The sequence below is a fragment of the Macrobrachium nipponense genome, chromosome 38, assembly GCF_015104395.2.
Source record: "Macrobrachium nipponense isolate FS-2020 chromosome 38, ASM1510439v2, whole genome shotgun sequence".
Lineage (NCBI taxonomy): Eukaryota > Metazoa > Arthropoda > Malacostraca > Decapoda > Palaemonidae > Macrobrachium > Macrobrachium nipponense.
Window position 1 is genome coordinate 9436177 of NC_061098.1, and position 26269 is coordinate 9462445.

Consider the following 26269-nt stretch of genomic DNA (forward strand, 5'->3'; position numbering starts at 1 on the left):
GCAACGGGACCAACGGCTTTACGTATGTGACTTCCGAACCACGTCGAGAGTGAACTTCTATCACCAGAAATACACATCTCTCACTCCTCAATGGAATGCCCGAGAATCGAACACGCAGCCATTGAGGTGGCACGTCAACACCACACTGACCACGCCACTGAGGCGGTACACAAAGATAGGAAGGCCACTGTTTATAAAAAATGCCAAGATATTCCTTCGCACACTGCCAACAGGAAAGGAGTGTCAGTAAGGTGGAAATAAAATAGGAATGATATATGACGGACCCAAATTTGTTACGTTTAAAATAAATTACAAGGCCAAAGTTTGTGGATCCGGATATAAGTCTTCAATAAAGAGACCACGTGATACAGGCCTAAAGCCTTTAAAAATAGGCCAAAAACTGAAGGACCAGAGATAAGCATCGACGAAAGTGAAAGACCAAACTACGAGACTCTAGGAACGTCTTAGATAATAATAAGACCAAAAGATGGTCATGTAAGGTCTTAAGCTCAGAGCAAACGGTGAAGCCATAGTCATAAAGTTGAAATAAATAAATAAATAATAATAATAATAATAATAATAATAAAATAATAATAATAATAGTACAAAAAGACAAGAGTAAGGGAAATATAGCCAGTAACTACAGGCCTATCACCTGCCTACCAATAATGTGGAAGTTACTAACAGGTATCATCAGTGAAAGGCTATACAAACTACCTAGAGGAGACAAAACACCATACACCAACAGAAAGGCTGCAGAAGGAAGTGTAGGGCACAAAAGACCAGCTCCTGATAGACAAAATGGTAATGAAGAACAGTAGGAGAAGGAAAACCAACCTAGCATGGCATGGATAGACTATAAGAAAGCCTTCGACATGATACCACACACTAGGCTAATAGAATGCCTGAAAAATATATGGGGCAGAGGAAAATACCATCAGCTTCCTCAAAAAATACAATGCGCAACTGGGAATACAATACTTACAAAAGCTCTGGAAAAAAAAAGACTAGCAGAGGTTAATATCAGGAGAGGGATCTTCCAGGGCGACTCACTGTCCCCACTACTCTTCGTAGTAGCCATGATTCCCATGACAAAAGTACTACAGAAGATGGATGCCGGGTACCAACTCAAGAAAAGAGGCAACAAAATCAAACCATCTGATGTTCATGGACGACATCAAGCTGTATGGTAAGAGCATCAAGGAAATAGATACCCATAATCCAGACTGTAAGGATTGTATCTGGAGACATCAGGATGGAGTTTGGAATAGAAAAAATGCGCCTTAGTCAACATACAAAAAGGCAAAGTAACGAGAAACTGAAGGGATAAAGCTACCAGATGGGAGCAACATCAAACACATAGATGAGAAACAGGATACAAATACCTGGGAATAATGGAAGGAGGAGATATAAAACACCAAGAGATGAAGGACACGATCAGGAAAGAATATATGCAGAGACTCAAGGCGATACTCAAGTCAAAACTCAACGCCGGAATATGATAAAAGCCATAAACACATGGGCAGTGCCAGTAATCAGATACAGTGCAGGAATAGTGGAATGGACGAAGGCAGAACTCCGCAGCATAGATCAGAAAACCAGGAAACAAATGACAATACACAAAGCACTACACCCAAGAGCAAATACGGACAGACTATACATAACACGAAAGGAAGGAGGGAGAGGACTACTAAGTATAGAGGGACTGCGTCAACATCGAAAACAGAGCACTGGGGCAATATCTGAAAACCAGTGAAGACGAGTGGCTAAAGAGTGCATGGGAAGAAGGACTAATAAAAGTAGACGAAGACCCACAAATATACAGAGACAGGAGAAGACAGAAAGAACAGAGGACTGGCACAACAAACCAATGCACGGACAATACATGAGACAGACTAAAGAATAGCCAGCGATGACAATGGCAATGGCTACAGAGAGAGCTAAAGAAGGAAACTGAAGAATGATAACAGCGGCACAAGATCAGGCCCTAAGAACCAGATATGTTCAAGTATGATAGACGGAAATAACATCTCTCCCATATGTAGGAAGTGCAATACGAAAAAATGAAACCATAAACCACATAGCAAGTGAATGCCCGGCACTGCACAGAACCAGTACAAAAAAGAGGCATGATTCAGTGGCAAAAGCCCTCCACTGGAGCCTGTGCAAGAAAACATCAGCTACCTTGCAGTAATAAGTGGTACGAGCAACCAACCTGAGGGAGTGATAGAAAACGATCATGCAAAGATCCTCTGGGACTATGGTATCAGAACGGATAGGGTGTGATACGTTGCAAACAGACCAGACGTGACGTTGATTGACAAAGTCAAGAAGAAAAGTATCACTCATTGATGTCGCAATACCATGGGACACCAGAGTTGAAGAGAAAGAGAGGGAAAAAATGGATAAGTATCAAGATCTGAAAATAGAAATAAGAAGGATAGGGATATGCCAGTGGAAATCGTACCCATAATCATAGGAGCACTAGGCACGATCCCAAGATCCCTGAAAAGGAATCTGGAAAAACTAGAGGCGAAGTAGCTCGGCCTCATGCAGAAGAGTGTGATCCTAGAAACGGCACACATAGTAAGAAAAGTGATGGACTCCTAAGGAGGCAGATGCAACCTGGAACCCACACTATAAATACCACCCAGTCGAATTGGAGGACTGTGATAGAGCAAAAAAAAAAAAAAAAAAAAAAAAAAAAAAAAAAAAAAAAAAAACTAATAATAATAATAATAATAATAATAATAGAGCTAAAGAAGGAAACTGAAGAATGATAACAGCGGCACAAGATCAGGCCCTAAGAACCAGATATGTACAAAGTACGATAGATGGAAATAACATCTCTCCCATATGTAGGAAGTGCAATACGAAAAAATGAAACCAATAAACCACATAGCAAGTGAATGCCGGCACTTGCACAGAACCAGTACAAAAAGAGGCATGATTCAGTGGCAAAAGCCCTCCACTGGAGCCTGTGCAAGAAACATCAGCTACCTTGCAGTAATAAGTGGTACGAGCACCAACCTGAGGGAGTGATAGAAAACGATCACGCAAAGATCCTCTGGGACTATGGTATCAGAACGGATAGGGTGATACGTGTCAAACAGACCAGAACGTGACGTTGATTGACAAAGTCAAGAAGAAAGTATCACTCATTGATGTCGCAATACCATGGGACACCAGAGTTGAAGAGAAAGAGAGGGAAAAAATGGATAAGTATCAAGATCTGAAAATAGAAAATAAGAAGGATATGGGATATGCCAGTGGAAATCGTACCCATAATCATAGGAGCACTAGGCACGATCCCAAGATCCCTGAAAAGGAGTCTAGAAAAACTAGAGGCTGAAAGTAGCTCGGGCCTCATGCAGAAGAGTGTGATCCTAGAAACGGCACACATAGTAAGAAAAGTGTTGGACTCCTAAGGAGGCAGGATGCAACCCGGAACCCCACACTATAAATACCACCCAGTCGAATTGGAGGACTGTGATGAGAGCAAAAAAAAAAAAAAAAAAAAAAAAAAATAATATAATAATAATAATAATATAATATGCTTTATTTCAGCTCAGGGCCATATACATGGAATATACAAAATACAGACAGTAACATACACAATCTAGATAAATGAGACATGATAAAAAAGAAAAAGAAAATGAATAATCGGCACTTATTCACAAAATAGCTGAGGTAGCATAAAAGCTAGTAATCATAATACTGGTAATAACAGTAGTAATATTGGTAAGAAAAAAAATATGCATTGAGAGTAATAACAGTTAGTGCACGTATTATATAACTTAAATTTCAACTAGAGACCTTAGTTGGTTACAGTAGTCAGGTCCAGAGGGCTAAATACAAACATTGAATGTAAGAAAACTTTAACTTGATAGTAATCACAGTAATAATGAAAAATTAAAATATCAGCAATAAATGTAATAATGACAAAAACTGCAGATGACATCTTGCCAATACAGAGATTAAGTCCTTTAGGGGACAATGGCCTCATTTTCCCATCTTTCCCACAATTTTGATATTCTTCTTGCTTCACTCCTTAGGATGCTTTGTATGAGTGAGTTGCTGCTGTTTTTCACTCGGGTTACCAGACTGGACATTGTTCGCCTAACAATGATTTTTAAATTGTCCAGGTGGTTTTCTATGAACATCTGTGTGGCGGAGTGGTAGCGGGAAGTGTTTGTGAGGCGTCTCAGAATGTCATTGTGCACAACAGTGATGCGTCTCATGGTCTCTCGGTATAGTTCGTCCAGAGGGAACACCCATAGATACTGTAGCAGTACGAGCGGAAGAGCAGCAGTTTCACGTCTCGGTGACAGGAGGCAAACCTCCTTGCAATCATGTTGCCAGCTGCACATAGTTTACGACGCCTCTGTTCAATGTCTGCCGTATCTTTTAGGTCGTCGGTGATAATGTGACCCAAATATGGAAATTCGTGCACAAATTCCAGCCGATGGTTTCCGAGGAAAATTTGTGGTTCTGCAATATGCTTAAGCGATCTCGGGAGCAGCGACATGCATTGGGTCTGGTTTCGTTGTAGATATATCAAATTCCTTCTCGCAATATTGGCGGCAAGTGTCGATGAGTCGTTGGAGGCCATGTACTGATGGGGAAATCAGAACCATATCGTCGGCGTAACAGAGGTTGTTTATAGTTGTTTCATTGACGGTGCATCCGATTGGGAGTGAGTTCAATTTGACATTCAAGGAATCTGTGTACGCATTAAACAGGTATGGAGAGAGAATGCCCCCTTGCCGAAGCCCGTTTAGGGAGCCGAAGGTGTAAGATAATACGTTACCCCATTTGACACAGAATTGCTGTGTGGAGAACCAGCAATGTAAAATGCCAATTAGATCCAGGGGGGGGGGTGCCCCTTTTATGCAGCTTCAAGAAGAGCTTCAGGTAGTTTACTCTGTCAAATGTTTTTCTCACATCTACAAAACAAAGGAAAACAGGAGAGGCTGATGATAGGTAGTAGTTCAGCAATTCTTTCAGTATGTAGATGCAGGTGTCGGTTGAGTGGTTTGCTTTAAACCCGAGCTGGTTGTCGGTGGTGTGTAGAAAGAGGAGAAGTCTCACTAGAAGAACAGACTCAAGTATCTTCGATGCGATCGTTGTGATTGCAATCGGCCGGTAGTTGCCATGGTCAGCTGCATCCTTTAACTTGTTTTTGATTAATGGTATCAAGTGAACTAAGAGTAGGGAGTCTGGAAGAAACCGGTGAATTATGCAAGCATTGAATAGGGCAGCTAGCAAAATGTAAATTATCGGATGGCAGAATTTGAAGGCCTCTGCAGGAAGACCATCACAGCCGGGCGATTTATTATTAGGAAGGCTGTTTATGGCATCGCTGATGTTACCTGGCGTAATACGGTCTGCAAAATGAAATTGAATGTTGTCAGTAAGGAGGGTATCTACATCCCTTCGGGAATCTTGATCATTTATGCAATTCAGGATATTGTTGAAGTGATCGCCCCACATACTTGCGATAGCTTCATCTCAGACTGCTTCCCCTACTCTCTGTGATAGCTTTTTAGTTTTGGGATTTAAGGACTGGATATCTTTACAAAGACGAGGATAATCACCCGATTTTAAGTTTCTAGACATTGCATCGGCTCTTAGTTGTTTTTCATTTAACCTGCAGTGCTTAAGAGCAAGTTTGAACTGCGCTCTCGCCTGCCTCATTAGTAATGCAGTGTGCCCTTCTCTGGGGCTACCATTTTGCCTCCACAATAAAAACATTTCTCGTGAGTGTGTATACAGATCTTTGACCAAGTCATTCTATCCAGGTATATTACGAAAATTACCTTGACGAAATCTGTAGGCAGTCCTGCGCGAAGCAAGCATAGCGGAGATTATGTTCGAATAGAATTCATTCAGATCCCTCTTGTGGTGGTCATTTCTACAATTTGTGTTAGTACAAAGTAAGGCGTCTGCCGGTTGAACTATTAACCGCAACCTGGTTTCCGTGGTCGCCCTAAAGTATCAGTTTCTGTGGTTTTTAAAATCCCAGTTTACTGGCTGGTGGGCGAACAGTAGGGGGTTCACGATAGGAGGATGGGGAGGGGTACTGAATGACAACTGTAATGGGATGTGATCGTAGCCCGTTGCAAGATCATAGCGAATATTGCAGGTCATAATAGAAAGTTGTGGAGATGTGATGCAGTGGTCCAGCCAGGAGGTTGTAATTGCGTCCGCTCTATTATGTACATATGAATAGGAGGAGGGAGGGAGGAGCATTACATTACTAATTTGGAGAGCATGATTTTGACAGAAGCGAGTAAGTTCATTATAAAATTGTTTTGTGGGGTGGGAATTAAGGTCCCCGCTTATGCAAATATGATCAGCAGGAGAATCATGAATAATACAGTGTAACTCCCCTAGGATCATGCAGTAATGATCAAAATTATTGTTATTTTCCCATGGCATATTAACATTAATAATTAGGATTTTAGAGTTCCCTACTGTTACTTGAAGCCCCAGCAATCTGTCACTCCAGTAGGTCATCACCTTTATCGTATTGTCTAACGATTTGTGCCACAGGAAAGAAAGGCCTCCTTTCGGGCGACCGGCTATGATTTGATCTGTAACTTGCATCGATGAAGTCGAGAAGGTTCTGAAGTCTTCATGAATTGAATCGCAGATGGCAAGGTCATGTGGCCAGAGGAGCGTTATTGCAATGCAATGATGCCTTTGAAGTTTTTGCAGAACATGTTTAGGAGAGGAATGTTCCGCTTGAGGCCAAAAATATTCCAAGAGAATATGTTTAATGTATCCATGGCTACTCACCAAGATGGGAGATGAATGCGACTGATCATTGGGTGGTGATGGGGGGTGGGTCAGCCAGGGGGAGTGGGCAGTCACTCGCCGTGGGGGGTTGACTGGCACTTGCGGTGGAAATGACCCTGGTTGGAGTGTCAGTAAGTTCCCCTGGGGGTGGTTGATCCCGGATTAGTTTATAACTTGAAACTAATATACTAGGACCGAAATTCTCGCCTTTAAGAACGTCGAGGTGTTGAAATAGGCAGGTAATCCTGTAAGCCACTTTATGTTTAATCCTGCATGGGAGTTCGTGAGAGATGAGTGGTTCAGAGCCAGTGAGAAACTTGACTCTCTCCACTATGGCATCTAGCGTCACCGATGAGCGCAGATTGTGAATTACTACGAGCCATCTCTTCTCAGGTGTCGGGCAAGATGAAACACGAATGTTGGACTCCGGTCCAGCGGCCAAACGAGAGGTTCTTCTCTTTTTCTGCTTGTTTGTATCTGCCACCCGCCAGACTCCTCATGATCACTTTCATCTGCATCTACGATGGGGGTTTGGGGGGGAGAGATAGGGTGGGGGAGGATTACTAGTAATCATCACCGGAGATATATCTTCCACCGGAGGCCCTGGGGAAGGAGAAGAGGTTGGGAGACCAACAGTCCCCTTGGAACGGTCTATAGGTGACGGGGGCACTTCCGAGTTGCTGGGAGGCGAGGAAAAGCTGGATGCTGGATTCGTAGGAGTCTGGTGGCTATCTGTGCGATTGCCACCAGACTCCTACGAATCTCTTGTGAAGAAGGAAATCAATTATTCAAACGCACACGGCTTCAGCAAGGTATTAAGTAAACAAAGACCTAAAGATGCAGCTCCAGTCATAAGACTTAAATTAATAAAGATAAAAAAGAAAGCTGCTGCGATATATTGCACACAAATCTTGAGGAAAAGATAACATGGTACCTTCTTTACAAAGACTTTTCCTCTCTTCACTACTATCATGGTACACAGTGCGTGTGTGTGTGTGTGTGAGAGAGAGAGAGAGAGAGAGAGAGAGAGAGCAATTAGAAGTCTTACTCATTTGAAAAGAGTTAGTGTCACAATCAGAGAACATAGTCCTTTTGTGTGTGTATGTGAGAGAGAGAGAGAGAGAGAGAGAGAGAGAGAGAGAGAGAGAGAGAGATTGATTGTCTTCCAGTAGGTCAAACAACTAACGCAATTCAAGCACCAGGTGTGACGATTGTAATCCCACGTAGGTGTAAGCCTGGTATGCAGGTTTTTCCACAAACTCTCTCTCTCTCTCTCTCTCTCTCTCTCTCTCTCTCTCTCTCTCTCTCTCTCTCTCTCTCTCTCTGCATGACCTTTAGCACAGAGCCGATAAGCGAGAGAGCTTAATACCCTTATCTCGAGTAAGGAATTAAGAAAAGAAAGGATAAGAATAAGAGGTAAAGTGCGATTCCAACGAGAGAAAGGCAGATTTAAGAACCTTGGAAAAAGAAAGTTGGTCAAAGGAATAAACCTCAAACGAATTCAGGCTATAAACCAATGTGAAACGCACTCGTGGGATCCCTTTTTTTTTTTTTTTTTTTTTTTGTAAAGATAAGGTAAGGTGAGACGGAATAATTCCAGTAGCCCTGGTTACTAAGACAGGTACAGTAATTTAACTTAATTAAGTGTCAAGAAAGCAGGATGCAAAGATTGTACTCATTTTTTTAAAAGTAAAACGTTTATGTGAAGATAAATAATCATTTCATTTCACTTATAAGCACTTAATATATCCTCTCTCTCTCTCTCTCTCTCTCTCTCTCTCTCTCTCTCTCAGAATAAAGAATAATTCATGCTGTAATTAAGCGTTATATCTTCTCTTTCTCTCTCATGATATAATTATGCGCTATATCTTTTCTCTCCCCTTCTCTGAATTATATAATCGGAGCTTCAAATACAGGTATGTGTGTGTGTGTGTGTGTCTTTGTTTATCTCTTTCTGCAACTAAATGAAATGAAAGTTTGGCACAGCGCTATCTCCTTTTCTCTTACTCCTTAGAAAGAATAAAAATAAAGCGTCCATTTAGAAATAAATTAGAATACAAGCCTTTAATAAACCGCCTTTTTTTCCTCTCAATTATTCTCAAACACTGAGAACATCCGAAACAAGCTTTTCGGGTAATTCTCTCTCTCTCTCTCTCTCTCTCGTCCCCTGTCTTCCAGAATGAGTACTATGCGAAGGTTACCCGATGCAGAACCAAACCAGATCTACGACTATATCTCTTCTTCTCTTCCTTCCATTCAGAACTTGATATCCTTCGCTTTCCCTCCTGGATTATCGCCGATAATGTAAGCTAATATCTTTGACAACAAAGCCACGAGGGACTACTACTACTGCGCAATCCTTTATAAAAACAGATCCTAGAGAAACAAGTCCTCAGTTGTGTATGGGTACGTACATCTTTTTAAGATTCTGAAGAAACAAGTCCTCAATTGTGCATGGGTACGTATATTTAAAAATAAATCTCTGAGAGAGCTTTCGGGAATCTGTTCAATTAAAAAGGGAACCGAAAAGGTAGCCCCCCCAACACGCCCCCCTCGCCGCAAGCTCTCTGAAGAGATTTATTTCTTAAATATATGTACCCATACATAACTGTGGATATGGATACGTTTCTCCATTTCGAGAACCATGCTACTCTGAGTACTTTTTAATAGGGATTCTTTTGAGTGAGGTGAATCTCCGGGTGATTACTGGCTTCGTAAACACGGCAGACCTTTCGTGGAGATTATAATGAATCTTCCTCCAAACAAAAGAAAAAATTTCTGAACAAGACTGAAGCCGAGTTTCTTACGAATGCCACAAAACTTTGGGTAAATCCTAATAACTTTCTAAAAGGAAATTATGTTCTGAACGGCTGCAACTTTCTGAAAAAGTGAAACTTGCTGTAAAAATAACATCCATAACTTTCTTAATCAGATGTAACTTTTCATACCAAGAATGACTAAAGTTTTTAAAGCAGGAATCATTTTCTGAAAAGGACGAGAGTTTCAGAGCAAAACACTTTCCCAATCATTCACTTTCTGAATAAAAAAGAGTTTTTGAACGCGACAAAAATCACTGGTCGTCGCCCAACGCTTAACATTATCTAAAAGACGTAATGATTGACTGCGAGAGTGGCTCCACAACTGACTACCAGTCGCGTAAATTTTACGAAAAACACAACATTCTCAACAGGCAACACTTTATAAACTTGAAACCTTCTGATCGAGTCACGAATATCTGAATATGGTAACTTTTGAGCAAGAAAAGCAAAAATAAAACAATAAATAAATGAATACAAATTACTCTTGTTATACATAAATTCCTGTATAAGATAAAACTTGCATGACTTTTTGAACAACATCTACCTGGCCTAGCTTTCAGAATATGGCAAAATACTCTGATAAGAAACACAGCTTTCTGAGCTAAATATGAATTCCAGAACAGAATTTTCTGTAAGAGAATTTTCGTTTGCTCGGGGAGTATGCCTGCAAACTACTTTGTTGCTGTTGTTGGGAGGGAGGGGTCGAAGGAAAGGTTTATGGAAAAGCCTAAAAAGGTCTGAAAAAAAGTGTTTCGCGTTGATTTAAAGATACAGGAATTTTAGGATAGGATATTTATGGTTTATTTATGAGGATGAAAATGTAAAAAATAACTAATGTGCATGTTAAGCAGTACAGTATTTAGAATGAAACATAGCCTATTTATTTTAATCTTCGTTGGTAAAACAAAGATCTATTTGACCGTAGATTTGAGCACATGCCCCGAGGAAGCTGGATGTCGGATCAAACCTTGTTTAACATACAACCAAACTATTTTTCTGAGCACGGCAACGCTCTCTACAGTAGATGGAGCTTTCTGAATAAACACATTTTTAAAAAAAAATCAAAATACCAGGTTTCCTAGAAATGATAAAACTTCTGTTCACTAGAAAAAGTGTAAAAACACGATTACTGAACAAAGATGTAACACTTCTTTTCATTTCCCCATCAAATCCCATTCAAGTATACGACACGACGAAGTTTTTTTTTTTCTCAAATTAAACCATTTTTATTCCATTCGTTCTCATCTCACATTTCTTATTCCTATCTTTTACCTCCTGCTTCCCTGTTATCTTTACCTGAAAATCCCATTTATTTCAAGGACGCGACTACTCATTCTATTTGGGTAAAAAACCCTTAAAAAATTTTCAGCATTTTTAAATCAAATTCATCATTACTTCAACATTTACTTTCCTTTCATATTCAAAAGATCGGTCAACATAACGGTAGAAGTTCTAAAGCTTATTTCACATATGTATTTCTTTTCATATAGGGATTCTATTCATTGGAATATAATAATAATAATAATAATAATAATAATAATAATAATAATAATAATAATAAATATCATTACTTTCGGTTCACAACCAATGAAAACGAATACATACACCAACCATAATTGTATATACACTTAAAAGGAAGGCACTCACAAACACAACAATCGTTCGGTAGTCAGAATAATAAATATAATTTCAATCATTTATAAAAATCTCATAACCACATGGGCCACTAAATTGATGAAATACGTATTTTTAAGTACGTTTTAGCATATATCTACACTTACATTATCGCTATCATCATCATTATTATTATTATTATCATTATTATTATTATTGACAAAGGCAGTAAGCTAAAAGACTACAGGTATAACTTTAATCTACCCACAGAACACTGCTCATATATGAAAAGGACAAATTAAAAAAAAATAATCAAATATAAAAAAAAAAAAAATTCTGACCAATAAAAAAAATGGTAACAAAATAAATTGGACAAACAACCTCAAAAATCCGGCTCCTGCGGAATTTGTCCAACTGAACCCTTTGAGAGAGAGAGAGAGAGAGAGAGAGAGAGAGAGAGAGAGAGAGAGAGAGAGAGAGTACTACTACCACAAGACGGATCTATGACACAAGAATTCCTTAAAACGGTCTCATTTTTCTTTTCGGAAAACTGGCAGCAGCTCAGCTTTAGGTTGCCACTTACCAAGAAATCAATATTGTCTCAGTTTCGATGCAGAGAGCCCGTCCGTCTCTTTAACGCTTTTGGTGTGTGTGTGTGTATGCGTGCGCGCGTGTTAAGAGTTTCCCCCCAAAAGACACGCCAACTATGTCAAAGGCAGACGAAGCAAAAAGAAAATACGATGGAAGAAAACAAGAAAAAGAAAACGGTTCGATATCGAGTGTTACGTACGACAATTGTTCCAGCGCTCTCTACATATCCGACACGTTCGATAACTTCAGTTTGGTGGGACGGTCGAGAGGGAACGCCACACTAACTTCAATGGGGTTGTTTATTATGTAAATAACACATGAAGCGTTACAGGCATTTATATCAATCACTGCATTAAAACAGAAAAATGACCACTGACATAGTAACTATGGGTCCTAAATTAGACATTAGGACATGTATAAGTTAGCCTTGTTGCATTAAACATTTAGTTGATGTAACTGAAACACTTTAAATTATTCTTAAAAGCAAGGCATAGAATTCAGCATTAAGCATTTGTAATTGATACAAAGACCTTAGTATATGGAGAAATCCATTAACTAACACTGAAACTGATATATTACAAGATGGATGAAACTGCAAGACCCACCGCAGATTATGACGTACTAAGAAGCAACAGATTCACTGTTCACGCCAACAGGGAAGCAACTCATGCCAGCCACACTCCTCTCCCCACTCACCCGGAATCGACATTTGTTTTTTTTTCCTGCGTGATCGTTTCTTTAAATGACCAAAAAAAAAAAAAGAAGAAAAACTCCCAGAGCAGCAAAATTCAACAGCAATACCCGATTCACATGACTGCAAAGAGGGTTTTCATCACGAGTGTGTTTATCTTCCATCCACGCAATGCGCCACTCACCTTAACTTTGCTTCCATCACTTAGGCAGCTCCATTATATAAAGATCTTTTCATTTCAACATGTCTCCTTCGACTAAACCATCTCACGGGACACCTGTCAATTTACCCAAATGCTAAAATTGATGCACTTTCGCCCTTTTCACTGCATCTGCACATTTCTCACATTTTCGTCCCATATTACTTCTAAAATACCAAGAGACATGTCCCTTCCATAGCCTACACATTTTCCACTCATTTGTAATCAACATCCACACTTCACTTCCATAAAGGAGAGTTGGCTCATCAGTCTCTTCACCCTTCCGAACCTCTGTTTCAATTAATATTCCTTTCTCTTATTTACTTTTTCCCAAAAACTTACTATTTTCCCTGCTCCATTTTCTCTTCCTACAAATATATATTACTTTTACTATAAAATATATACATTCATGAAACGACCACTCCTATCATCCACATTGACATTCATCTCCCATCCTCGCAAGCATTAACATTCACCAATCAATCATTCAGCAGTCTTTGCAGATTTTTCTCTTCACCCTCACCAGCTAATAATGAATTATGTGCAAAAGGAGGATACTACCCCAAATTCCATCTGCTTTAAACAAATGACAACAAAGCGTCTTCCCAAGCAGAACGAAAACAATGATGTCAAAGTGTATAAATAAAAATGAGTTAATCTGTCATCTGAATTCACACAATGCTTGTAGTGACACAGCAGATGGTAGCGAGAAATAAAGGAGAACAGGGAAAGAGAACCACCTCAAGTGAGCAGACATCTGCTGGCGGGAAGGCAGGCAGTCAGACGATGACTCATTCAACTAAATATCCGACTGGGAAATTTGCCAGAATACGGAAGAACAGGAAACACACGTCATCTTCCGTGACGTGAGGATTGTGACAACCTTGTTTATTTAATGTCTGCTTCGTTTTTGCTATGTTATATGAAATAGCCTGCTCATTTATCAAGCATTTTTTCTTTGAAGAATCTGGCTCATTTTACGTAGCTCACACGAATTTCTACGTGGCTTCCAGTAATTCCTTAATCTTTCGAACCTTATGATGGAATATAGAATTTAGGCAAGAGTCCTAGCTCTGGGACCTGTGAGGTCATTCGATGCTGACACGGAAATTGAGAGCAGAAAGGTTTGAAAGGTGTAACAGGATGAAAATCTCGCAGTTGTACTATGAAATAATTGGATAGCAAGAGGGAAGAAAGATAATAAGAATGGAGAAACAGTAAAAGGAATGAGAGGGCCGAAGGGACGCTGCAAAGAACCTTTAGTAATGCCTACAGTGCACTCCGTGAGGTGCACTGACGGCACTAAACCCCTACGGGACCCCTAAAATTATAACTTGCAGGAAAACCCACAGACAAAAAGATTAGTACTTCACCAAAATCAGAATACAAATCGATTATTTTTTAAATTACTGATAAAATTTCCATCAAAATCAACTTACCATTACAAGCCACTCAAAAAACGGTTAATTCCAAAAATTAAACTATTCCTTGGCAGCAACGAATAAAGAAATCATCCCATGAATTTAAAGATACACGTTACTTTACGTTAAAAACAAAATATATCAGAATGTGCACACCTTGTCTACTTCAGCACGAATGTGTTACACACACACACGCACACACACACACACACACACACACACATATATATATATATATATATATATATATATATATATAAATAAAATAAACATAAAACTAATATACCATGTAAAATTCGGGTGACCTGTCAAGTTATTTTCCAGCTATAATAATGTTCACTCCTGCCGTGAAAAGGGAACATTAAACAACATAAAAACGATTTTGTCGTCAAAATTCAATCACAGCAAATGTAACAATGTGAGACCCAACGAAATAAATACAATATATGCCACACTATTAAATTATTTTCCCATTTTTTTCCTGATGAAAAGCAACAACATCGTGTCTCTTAATAGGTACCTAATGGTAAGCTGTTCCCAAGGACGCTATCTATTCCCGCGGCCGTGGGTATAGGCTACATCTCTCTCTCTCTCTCTCTCTCTCTCTCTCTCTCTCTCTCTCTCTCTCTCTCTGTAAATGTCAACCGGGATTTGAGTCCCTACCAAACTATTGTGCATTTGCATAAACACCAGTTCTTTTCTGTGATGTGGTCCACGCGACCATGTTTACTGAAAATGTCACACGCCAACGCAAAGTTCGTTTTCATTGCAGAGCTTTGACAAAATTCATTTCCGAGCACAGAGGCGATTGTGAGAAGGCGACTTAGCGTCGCTTGTGGCCTAGAATAGAGTGTAGAGTCTAAGCCAAAGACCAAGCTCTGGGACCTATGAGGTTATTCAGCGCTGAAGCGAAAATTGTCAGTAAAAAGAGAGGGTGAGGAGCATCCGAAAGGATGCTGCAAAGAACCTTGAGTAATGCCTACAGTGCACCGCATTAGGTGCACTGATGGTACTAACCCCACCCCACCCTACCCTCAACCCATTCCCATTCCTACGGGAATCAAGAATTTACCTCTCAAACAGATTTCGTCTTCCCTTTAGACATCTGCCTTCTATAAGTCCCAACTCTGACCAGAAGACAATTTACGAGGTCATCAACCTTTCGAACTGATTGTGACCTCTGACCTTTCGGGCGATTTAATGAACAGGTCTGGTCCGCCCATCCAATCTGTCACGTGACCTTCTTTGGTGATTAACTGCGTGCAGCTGCATTATGAGGACACAATGACCTTCGAAAGATTCTCAATTTATCGTCGACATACAATTTGGACTTACCTTTTCAGTAATATTTTCAATTAGGTCGAACTTATCCTTATTATCTGTCCACCATTATTTTTTTTTTTTCTTTATTAAAGTTCGAGGTAAAATCGGCACACATTAGAATAACACATCTGTAAATGCACCTCCAATAGTAATCTTTTTAATATAGTTTATTTTCTTTACTAATACTTTTTAATGATCTTAAGCTTTTGCTATATTTAGCAACAGAGAAGGGGGCGGGGTGGGGGAATGCATTCTCGCACGTAGGCCTATGCCGATTTGACCTCACACCAGCCTTACCCACTCATAATGTCTATCAATGTCAACAAAATAACAGACCAAAAAGCTGAAATATATTTCATCATTGTCGACCACAATATCAAAATGGGCGTATATAGGCCTACTACACCCTAAGAGGCTTCCGCCATGTTTAGCACCTCAGTATAGATGACAAAAGTGGATACATATACCTGGATAATACCCATCGATAAACTCATAGTTTCCTTAAATACAGCAAGACTTTGTTCTTCAGCCAGGGTTGTAAAGAGCTACTGTTGCATTACCCTCCCATTCCAGTGCACTATAGGTCTAACCCTTTTCATTCTTGAGCCGTGATCTCTACTTCATTTCATACAACAAGCTACTATATATGGAAAGTTAGTATCGAGATCAGCATGAAAGACAGACAATAACAAGTATACACAATACGGAATAGAAAGGATTTTTTTTTTTTTTATCCACGACTTAATGACCTTATCATTAAAGAAAAATTGATGAAGAAAAAGACGTAACTGAAACATGTATTTAAGACAATGTTAAACACTAGTAGATTATGAATGGAGTGTAAACTCCTAATTAATTGCACCATAAGCAATAACTCGAATCTACATTATTGTTTCCTATTATTATATGAGTAATTTGCTGTCAAAAATGCCCATACAATCGCAATAAAAAGAAAACTGCGGTCAAGCCATTTGTCACATTTACAAGTTCCAGGCATTGTAAAGGATGCTTGCGTAATATATACTACTTAAATTTTATTTTCAAATGAACTTATACATCACAAAAGGGCATACTTCTACATTGGGACAAAAGCAATAACAGTTCAGTTTCATCTGCAGCCCTGAATCCAAAAGTCTAGTTAAAAAATTATTCCCCGCGGCCGTCTTCTCTGGTTATTCGTATACGTTGACCAGTATTTCTTAGTTTTTTTATAATTATGACCCGGGTATATCTGTGGTAACTCAAAAGGACATACTTTGCCTATCATTAATACCCGTGGTAACTCTAACGGACATACTTTCTCTATCATTAATGTTATTTTTTCACTTTGCATATATAATCTCGTGTCTTCCGTATAAATAAGTGCTTTGGTAGGATTTCAGTCTGTTTATATTCGAATAAGATGGAACTAAGCCAATCACCACCCATATCATGAGTAGCGCTCCTATGACAAATTTCTAATGAAGACAATAGGTCTATTCCGATGACAGACCAGCTGACAGCACGACACCGAATTAAGGTTATGCTACGCATTGGTACACCCAAGGTATATAGGTACACCTGTAATATTTATTTTTGTTATTGTCATTTCTCTGTTACCCTCATTATTATTATCAATGCATATGGAAATAATTAATCAGTGCCTATTGAAATAATTACGAAGTCCACAAAGCAGTTACTTTAATTGATTTAATTATAATTTTCACCCTAACTGGCTTGGGCATTGGTATGCCTGTACTATTTATTCTTGTAATTGTCGTTTCTCCGTTACTCTTGTCATTATTATCATTGACTATGGAAATAATAAATCAATGCCTACTGAAATAATTAAGAAGTCCACAAAGCAGTTATTAAAATTGATTGAATTGTAATTTTCACCTTAGCACACATGACATGAACTATAGGACTAGTGCATCTATTGAAATCATGTAGCTTTTCAAACCGAAACTATTGGATACCAAACTATTGGAAATGCAATGAGCCAAAACATGCGTCAATAAATTTCGGTTACATACTCAATTCTCTCGACGGAAAAAAGAAAACGATTTAACAAAAACAAAGGGCAAAAATAAAAAAAATAAAATAAAAAAAAAATAGGCTACAGGCAAGAGGGGTTGCTCCAACCATGAAATCACGCAAGGCCTGCAGCTACTACTATACCTTTTCGTTACTTAAATGAGCTATTTGTTACCATCCTGTGATCTCGATTTCTACTACGATCAATTATTGGACTTCTACTAAATGGCTGCTTGTATGGATTTACCGGATAATGATTTGATATATATATATATATATATATATATATATATATATATATATATATATATATATATATATATATATATATATATATATTGAGAGAATAGGGCTAATAATATTTAAGAGAATACTATTAGCCTAAACCTATATAGAGACTATGCTACCGAAGATGACCAGCTTAGGCCTATACGAGTGGCAATTAAATGTCATTTCCACAAGGGGCAGGATATCATACAAGGTTAATTATTTAAAAAAAATATACACAGTCAAAAACGTACGTACGTACGAACGAACGACCCAAAACACAGCGCTGAAATCCCACGGAAAATGGAAAACAGAAACGAAGTGTAAACTCACGCACCTTGGATTAGGCTGAGACCTTCGGCAGGACTTCGAATTTAACCCCCTTCGAGGAACCAGGGGTGCGTAGTACTGGACGAATTAATGATCCCTAGGCACCCTTTCCGTCAGCTGACACACAGGAGAGAGAGAGAGAGAGAGAGAGAGAGGGGAGATAGCGTAGTAGGAGTGTAAATCACAGCGCGAGCAGGCACATCCACACTCCACCGGCACCGAGGAACGACTGACTGACGGAGGGAGGGGTCAGGGGAGGGAGGAGGAGGAGGGAAGACTCCCGCGAGTCCCGACTGGGTCCGTCGGAGCGCTACTGATCGCGGGAAACAAGGTTCCCGCGGGGGTTGTGGCGGCTGTTGTTGATGATGGTGGGTCTTGTGGGGGGCGGGGGTGGGGGGGGGGAAGACTCACTGCACTAGAGGTTGTTGGGAGATTCTGCAAAGAGAAAGATACTGAAAAGGCCGAAAAGTGATAGATAGGCAGAGAGAGAGGCAGTGAGACAGAGAGAGACAGAGAGAGATGAATATCGATAATTTAACATAATTTTAAAGTCTAGTATACGCTTGTTTTATTTATTTCTTATGCATTACTCTTAAGCTTTCTTCTTATGGGTATTTGCATGGATTACCTCTACAATCTACGTCATCGTGATTTGCTTGAATGTAATAATAAAGAAAATTAAAAACACTTTAATCTGAAGTTATTCCGAATAAGAAAGATGAAAGGCAGTAATACAAATAAGGAAACCTAGCCTAGGCTTATGTGAATCCTACTAGACCTACCTCTATAATGGCTGCCTTAAAATACACCAATTCTTCAAGCAAAGCCATTTGTAATCCCAAAAGTATGTAAAAGTGTGTGTATGTGTGTGTGTGTGTACTGCATTTAACAGACATTTTGTAAATAAAATCATCAGAAAATAATATTTCCTTTAAAATGTAAACAAAAATGTCGTCCATTCTTCAAACCACAATTTATTATACAAACGTTTCTCCTTTTTTTTCCTCTCAGAATTTATCCGAAGTCTTCCAGCCATAACAGCAATGTATTAAGGCAATGTATTCCCAATACACTCATCTGCATTTAAACTTGATAAGGGGGAGAATCTATTAGAGGAATTAGCGGTGGGAATTAATATAACGCTTTGGAATTTTCCGTTAATAATTTCCTCAGTGATGACATTGCAATTACATTGCATTACCCTACGCGTTAATTACGGTAGTATATTACTTTTAAAAAGACGTATAGTAAGAATGATGACTTATAATATTTAAGTAGATATTTACTTATGTTTCAATTTTCAGCTTCAGGTAGCACACCTTGCAAAACCTATACATTCATATTATATTATATTATATTTATCAATTCTCTCTCTCTCTCTCTCTCTCTCTCTCAGCATTACACGAAAACTAATTAATGTAATTGTAAAATGAATTATTATGCCATTTATCAGTTCTCTCTCTCTCTCTCTCTCTCTCTCTCTCTCTCTCTCTCTCTCTCTCCTATGTAATGCTCTTGAACCGTTTCATAAAATTATTTATCTTGGATTTTTCAGATTTGTTTGCAGTTTTCCATGCATGAGCATTAGACATCAACAAAAACGAAGCTGTTTAAGAATCGGAGTGAATGCTAAAGAACTTCAAGATTTCACTATGTCCCCCAGTTTGGCTACTTATAAAGAATCGGGAGTAAATCAAATTCGTCATGTGATGTCCGTAGATTGGCAATCACGTTCCATAATCGTCTGGTGAGAAAAAGTACTACGACGTGGCTTTTGAGCAAATAATAATAAGCCATTGAACAATCTAAGATACAGAATACGTTAAAAAAAATAATAGAAAACTTATGAGGAACACAAATAAAATAGAAACATGACGGGCGAGGAAAGAGCAGTGCTCGAGAACATCTTCGGTGCTACTTTTGGCTAGTTATCTACGCGTCACCTCCGAAGTGCTAGTACTATACATGGCCCGAAGTGCTAGTACTATACGTGGCAGAAGGTCAGTGGGACGCCTTATTTAGTACTAGCTCCTCGGCGATCAAAGATATCGTTTATCAATATAATTTGTCGACCACACAATATAGAAATGGGCATATATAATACACTGATTTAAGGAGTAGTACTAAACACAAGGAGTCCCATCGAGCTTCCGCCATGTTTAGTACTAGCAAGTCGGTGTAGGTGACGCGTAGATAACGCACCAAAGGAGCACTCCTTGTCTCTGAGAGAGAGAGAGAGAGAGAGAGAGAGAGAGAGAGAGAGGTTGTTGTGTCAACCCTTCCTTACATGATTGCTACGAATTGCAACCTCCCGCCATTTCGCTGAGGGCTCTGAATAGCGACTGTTAACGAGGCCGTCTTCATGTTTAGTCTGTGATCTGTGTAGGTATGGCGTCTGTCGAGGTTTCGACTTCACGGGTGGTTAAACTTTCGGGAGGTGGTGCTCTCTCTCTCTCTCTCTCTCTCTCTCTCTCTCTCTCTCTCTCTCTCTCATTTTTATACGAAGGGAATGGCGCCATCTAGTGAATAAATATGTTTGCGTAGTTTTTAACATAAAGAACACTCAATAAATTCGAGAAATGAATTCAAGAACCGACTTAAAAAAAAAATTGATCGTCTCCTGCGCTTTCAAAAGTCATGCTAAGCAACTGTTGTACCACCCAAATCATATCATTATAAGCTGAAATAAAAGGAGACTATAGTTTAAGAACTTCAGAAGCAAATTTGACTTACAAAGGTGTTAACACTCACATACAAATTGTTACAGCAGAATAAAATGGCATATTGAGACAACATTCTCTTAAACGTTTTTGACAATCGGTTGCACTAGCGTGTACTCAAAATAAAAAGATTAAAAAATTTAAAAAATATTCACCTCCCTTATTCTGTTACTTATGACAGACATTATTATTATTATTATTATTATTATTATTATTATTATTATTATTATTATTATTATTATTATTATTATTATTATTATATTGTTCAGTAGATGAACAATATAATATAAAATGTGCCACAGTCTTGAATTTCAAGCATACAAAGAATATGATGTTCATTAGGCAGTAGTAAGAGGTTGTAGAATATGGTCATTTAATAAAAATATGTTCAGCTACACAACTCTGATTAGTTCAACTGAAAGTGTGACTAGCTAAGACAACAACAAAATCTGGTTAGAAATACCGGAAATCTGGTCATCTAAATAGAAAACTAGGTTAGTTATACCAAAAGCAAACGAACTTTGAAGCGGCTCAGAGGCGTGGTTGGTTTGGTGTTTGCTTCTCACCTCGGTGGTCGCGGGTTCGATTCTCGGCCATTCCATTGAGGAGTGAGAGATGTGTAATTCTGGGGATAGAAGTTCACTCTCGACGTGGTTCGGAAGTCATGTAAAGCCGTTGGTCCCGTTGCTGAATAACCACTGGTTCCATGCAACGTTTTAAAAACACCATACAAACAAACGAACTTTGATACTAACTATACAGAAAAGAAGATAAATACAATTTTAAAGTTTCTGCAACACCTCCAGAATCCGTGTGGACAACAGAGTATTTATTATAAAGAACCTTACGAGCATTCCGTAGATAGCTTCACTACACTTTATAAACTCACCGAGGGACAATATTACCTCTTCGAGGCCTTCCCGTATATACGAAGTAATCAACTACAGGTACCAAAGTCTTTGTTTAGGGCAACAAAGAAATGCTGGGTTTGAGAGAAGCCTCCTCGCCCGGTTACAAAAATCAAAGCTTTGCTTTGTTTACAAGTGTGATAGAGAAAGAGAGAGGAGAGAGAAAGAGAGAGAGAAAGTGAAAACCTAAAGCAGCCCTTTGTATAAAGCGTTTGGGTTTAATTAGGATAGTATAAAGCCAGTCCTACCTTCGAAAGAGAGAGAGATTGGTGAGGGGGGTGTGTGGGTTTGTAAAATGAACACCGGGAAAAAGTTTAATATTATTTATTGATAATAAAATTTGTATTAATAGATAAAAATAACATTAACAATTCTGTATTAATTCCGGACTCAGAAAAATTCACTGTCTTTAACTGTATTATATCTCTTTTGTCTCGAATAATTTACCTGTAAGTTTTTAAACGTCAATCGAATTTTCACTGAGATTTCAATACTCTCGAATGGGGTTCAGATACCACGTTAGTCAGTAGACAGTTTGGTTATTTGATGATTTGCAATTTTTATAAAAACACCCCAATCTGTATTTTCAATTGCCACCTTTACATATTCATAGAGGAAAACAAATAAAATGGTTTTTTTTAGAATTTTTTTATAAATTTATTAAAAAGTTAAAATTGTCAGGTACAATTGACATGTAGCTTAATATTAATTTACAGTAAGCAAGTAAAATCTAGCAATTTCAAATTAAAAATTAAAAAGCGAAAATCTATGGAATTCCAAAAAAAAATTATTATACAGAAATAGCTTTGTTGATAATGTTGTGTTTCTATGTTAACAGTTCTTATTGAAGTTAAAAAGTAAAAAAAGCTAATTTTAATCTCCATTACCAAATTCACATATTCTGTGGTATATGCCCTCATTTCGGTCATTATGAATTACTAAAAAAAGGCACAAAAATAATTATTGCAAATACCTTCAGTTCTCCTGTTAGACGCCATAACAAATTGAAATCAATATTTGACTTTTTTCACGTATATTAACGTAACTATCAGATAAAGACACTAACATAACTATCAGATAAAGACACTAACATAACTATTAGATCAAGTACTTGCTCAGTATTATCGTATGCTTACCCATATGATTATTGCCACCTGTCCAGTTCTTTGCACTGTACTGGCGTCAACTAGCGTCAAGTTCTTTGTACAGAGCTGACGCTAAGTTCTTTGCACTGAGCTGGTATCAACTGGGGTCAAGTTCTTTGCACTGAGCTGACGCTAAGTTCTTTGCACTGAGCTGGCATCAACTGGGGTCAAGTTCTTTGCACTGAGAGACGCTAAATCCTTTGCACTGAGTTGGCATCAACTGGGGTCAAGTTCTTTGCACTGAGCTGACGCTAAATCCTTTGCACTGAGCTGACGCTAAGTTCTTTGCACTGAGCTGGCATCAACTGGGATCAAGTTCTTTAGACTGAGCTGACGCTAAGTCCTTTGCACTGAGCAGGACACAGATCACAAACAAAGTTAACCACCCCATCGACCTTCCGTCGACTTCTCTCGAACTCCCTGGCGCAGGGACACAGGACCTTGCACAGATAGCACTCCACCCTCAGTTTGGGCAGCTCCTGCCCTCCCGAGTTTCGCCTCCTGATCTGTTCCACTTTCATCAGGTATTCCGGCTTCTCATTCTTCCTCTTCTTCTTCTCCTGTCTAGAAGAAGGGAAACGGTCGTTTGATGGCTTGCTGCTGGTTTCAGGTTCGCGAGGGACGCACCGAGAGGTTCCAGGGTCCTGGTGATGGCTTGGTCCTTGTGAAGCGTGGTGTATAAGGGAATCATTAAGTTCCTTGGAATGGCTGGGTCCTTGTGAGGCGTGTGGTGTTCTGGAATCATTAAGTCCCCTGGAATGACTGAGTTCTTGTGAAGCGTGTGGTGTTCTGGAATCATTAAGTTCCCGGGAATGACTGGGTCCTTGTAAAGCGTTGGATGTTTTGGAACCATTAAGTTCCTTGGGACAGCTGAGTCCTTGAGGGTCACTAAATCCTTGGGTACAACGAAGCCCTTGGGAACACAACATTAAAGAGCTTAGCCCTTCCGGGCACGAGGTCCCCCGTGACTCAGATAAAAGCTGGGCACTGTGAAGTCCTTGGTTGGTAGGACCATTTGACGTCCTGGTCGAATTCTTAGGATGGGGGTCCTGCATTTTTTGCTCCATACCAAGGCGAGAATCCTTCGTTCTTTTGGGTGAGTTCTCTGTGGAACAAAAATCACTTAAAGATATTATATTTTGTCAATTGGTAATTCCTTTTAATACAGAGATTGTAAGAAGAAAAAAAAAACGAGTGGCATTGTAGGTAAAACATGAATTAGGACAGAATAAAGCCAGTCGTACTGCCGAAACAGAGATTGGGTGACCGGGTTTGGCAAAAAGACATCAGTAAATTGCATTATCTGCAATGCTGTTTATTTGTAGAATTTCTTTTACAAATAACCCAATTCATTGATGAAATTGTGGATTTTGACATTACAAGACATTCATCATAACATTGTAAATTTCTTAGACATGAATATTATTATTAATAATATTACCACATCATTAAACAATTTTAAATAAATACAAAATAGATAAAAAAAAACCAAATGAACGAAATATTCTAAGTATTCAATATGGTAACAAATGAATATTTGGGGTGTAATGTAATAAAAAAAAAAAATTTTCAACCCCATTAAAAATTCTCAGTATTGGTCTATGACTAAAAGCGGTAAGAAAATGAACGCGAATCACAAATAACTAAAAGAAAAATTCACGGACAAGCAGAATATCGCCTCATAAGTGAAAGCAAATTTGGTTTGAAGCTGTCGCAAATTGGACTTACCTTGCCACTGTTGAACTGTCTAGACCTACTCCCCTTGTTGAACAGTCTAGACTCTATACCTTCCACCTTCAAAACTAAGTGACCCCTTAATCCAGAACCTTGTTTTAAGTACGACACTCAGAGCGAGTGATGTTTCTCAGTCTTCTCCCAGTGTTCAACTGACCTGACCCTGCCTGACCACAGGGTTTTTATAGGGGCCCTTGGCCTGCTGATGTTGGTGTTGGTAAGCTTGTACAAGCCGTGGCAACAAGCACGGGTAAAGTGGTAGGCTTGACTCTGAAGGCGGGGATTTAACTCTCGTCTGATGCTATGGTCTGTCTCCTATGTTTTAGCCCAAATTCATCCCTTTTTAAAACAATTGATTTTTTAATTATCTAATTACCCTTCACTGAAAGCCCCATTTTATTCGTAGATATGATAGAAAAATTAATTTTTTTTTTGTTTCGTTAAATTTTTGGTGGCTGCCCATTTAAACTGCTAAAAAATTATCTTTCATTATTATAATTATTATTATTAGACGGCCATTTCGAATAAATTTACCTCTTAAAAATTCGATTTGTATTGCCTTCACAGTAAGCAGGATATATAGTAAATAATGATACAGATCCTGTTTAAAAGGTTCAAAGATAAATCTTACAAAGCATACTATCTGAATATCGTTTTGTTACGCATGAAAAAATATAGATAAATAAACAATGATTAAAATTCCTTGCGATAAAAGCCATGATAGTTTTAAGTAGATCCATAATAATAATAATAATAATAATAATAATAATAATAATAATAATAATATAGCAGGCTTGGGTGTACTGGTGTTGTTAAGATCGTCCAGGTGATAAGCCTCCGGCATACTCCCTCTCTCTCTCTCTCACTCACTTTTTATCTCTCCTATTCTCGTTCTCTCTTTCGTTGGTGGCTGGCGCCAGACACCGACGAGAGAGAGAGAGAGAGAGAGAGAGAGAGAGAGAGAGAGAGAGAGAGAGAATGCCGGAGGCATATCACCTGGGCGATCTTAATAATACCGGCTACACCAATAAGGATTAAGGGGTTCCCGAGCCATTAACTGTAAGATCTCGTCTATATATACGTGTATATATATATATATATTATATATATATATATATATATATATATATATATATATATATATGTATATATATATATATATATATATATAATACGTTTATAAGTTTGGACGATAAAAAGAAATCTTAGATTGTAGTTCCTTCAGTTTGACTTGGGTATCTGCGCTGAGGTCACTTTTGTTTTAGCTGTTTTTTTTTAATATCCTCTCACTCTGACGAGTAGAATTGACCAGCCCTTGTTTGTTTACATGGGCTAGAACAACAGTTAACGCAGTTAACGCTAAAAATATAATAATACGATTCAAATTCTGGCTTATAGTAAAATAATCAATGTCAGAAGAACATAGATATAATCATTATCACCTTGCCAATCGTATGGTTTGGTCTAGGAACCGTTAACATTCAAATTGTGTCGTTTTCTGTTTTAAAGCGCGCGTTTTCTTCAACATTGGACATTGCAAGGCGATCGTAGACTTCTCCAGGATTGTGTGTCAACACGGACTAACTTGATAGGATTTTCGTGGATCAGACAGAAGCACAGAGCTGATATCTTTTTGTATAATTAGATATATGAGCACACGCATGCACCTAGACGTAGATTCGTGTACTAA

The 26269-nt window shown here is 38.6% G+C and overlaps 1 protein-coding gene across 1 annotated transcript in view; it reads right to left on the reverse strand.

Moving 5' to 3' along the window:
- The window catches only part of LOC135209605 (uncharacterized), a 192358-nt gene extending 174051 nt beyond the window's left edge, over positions 1-18307 (reverse strand). Inside the window, 1 exon segment of the mRNA XM_064242297.1 lies at positions 18080-18307. The gene's annotated coding sequence lies outside the window, so the exon portion shown is untranslated.
- Between the last annotated feature and the right edge of the window lie 7962 nt (positions 18308-26269).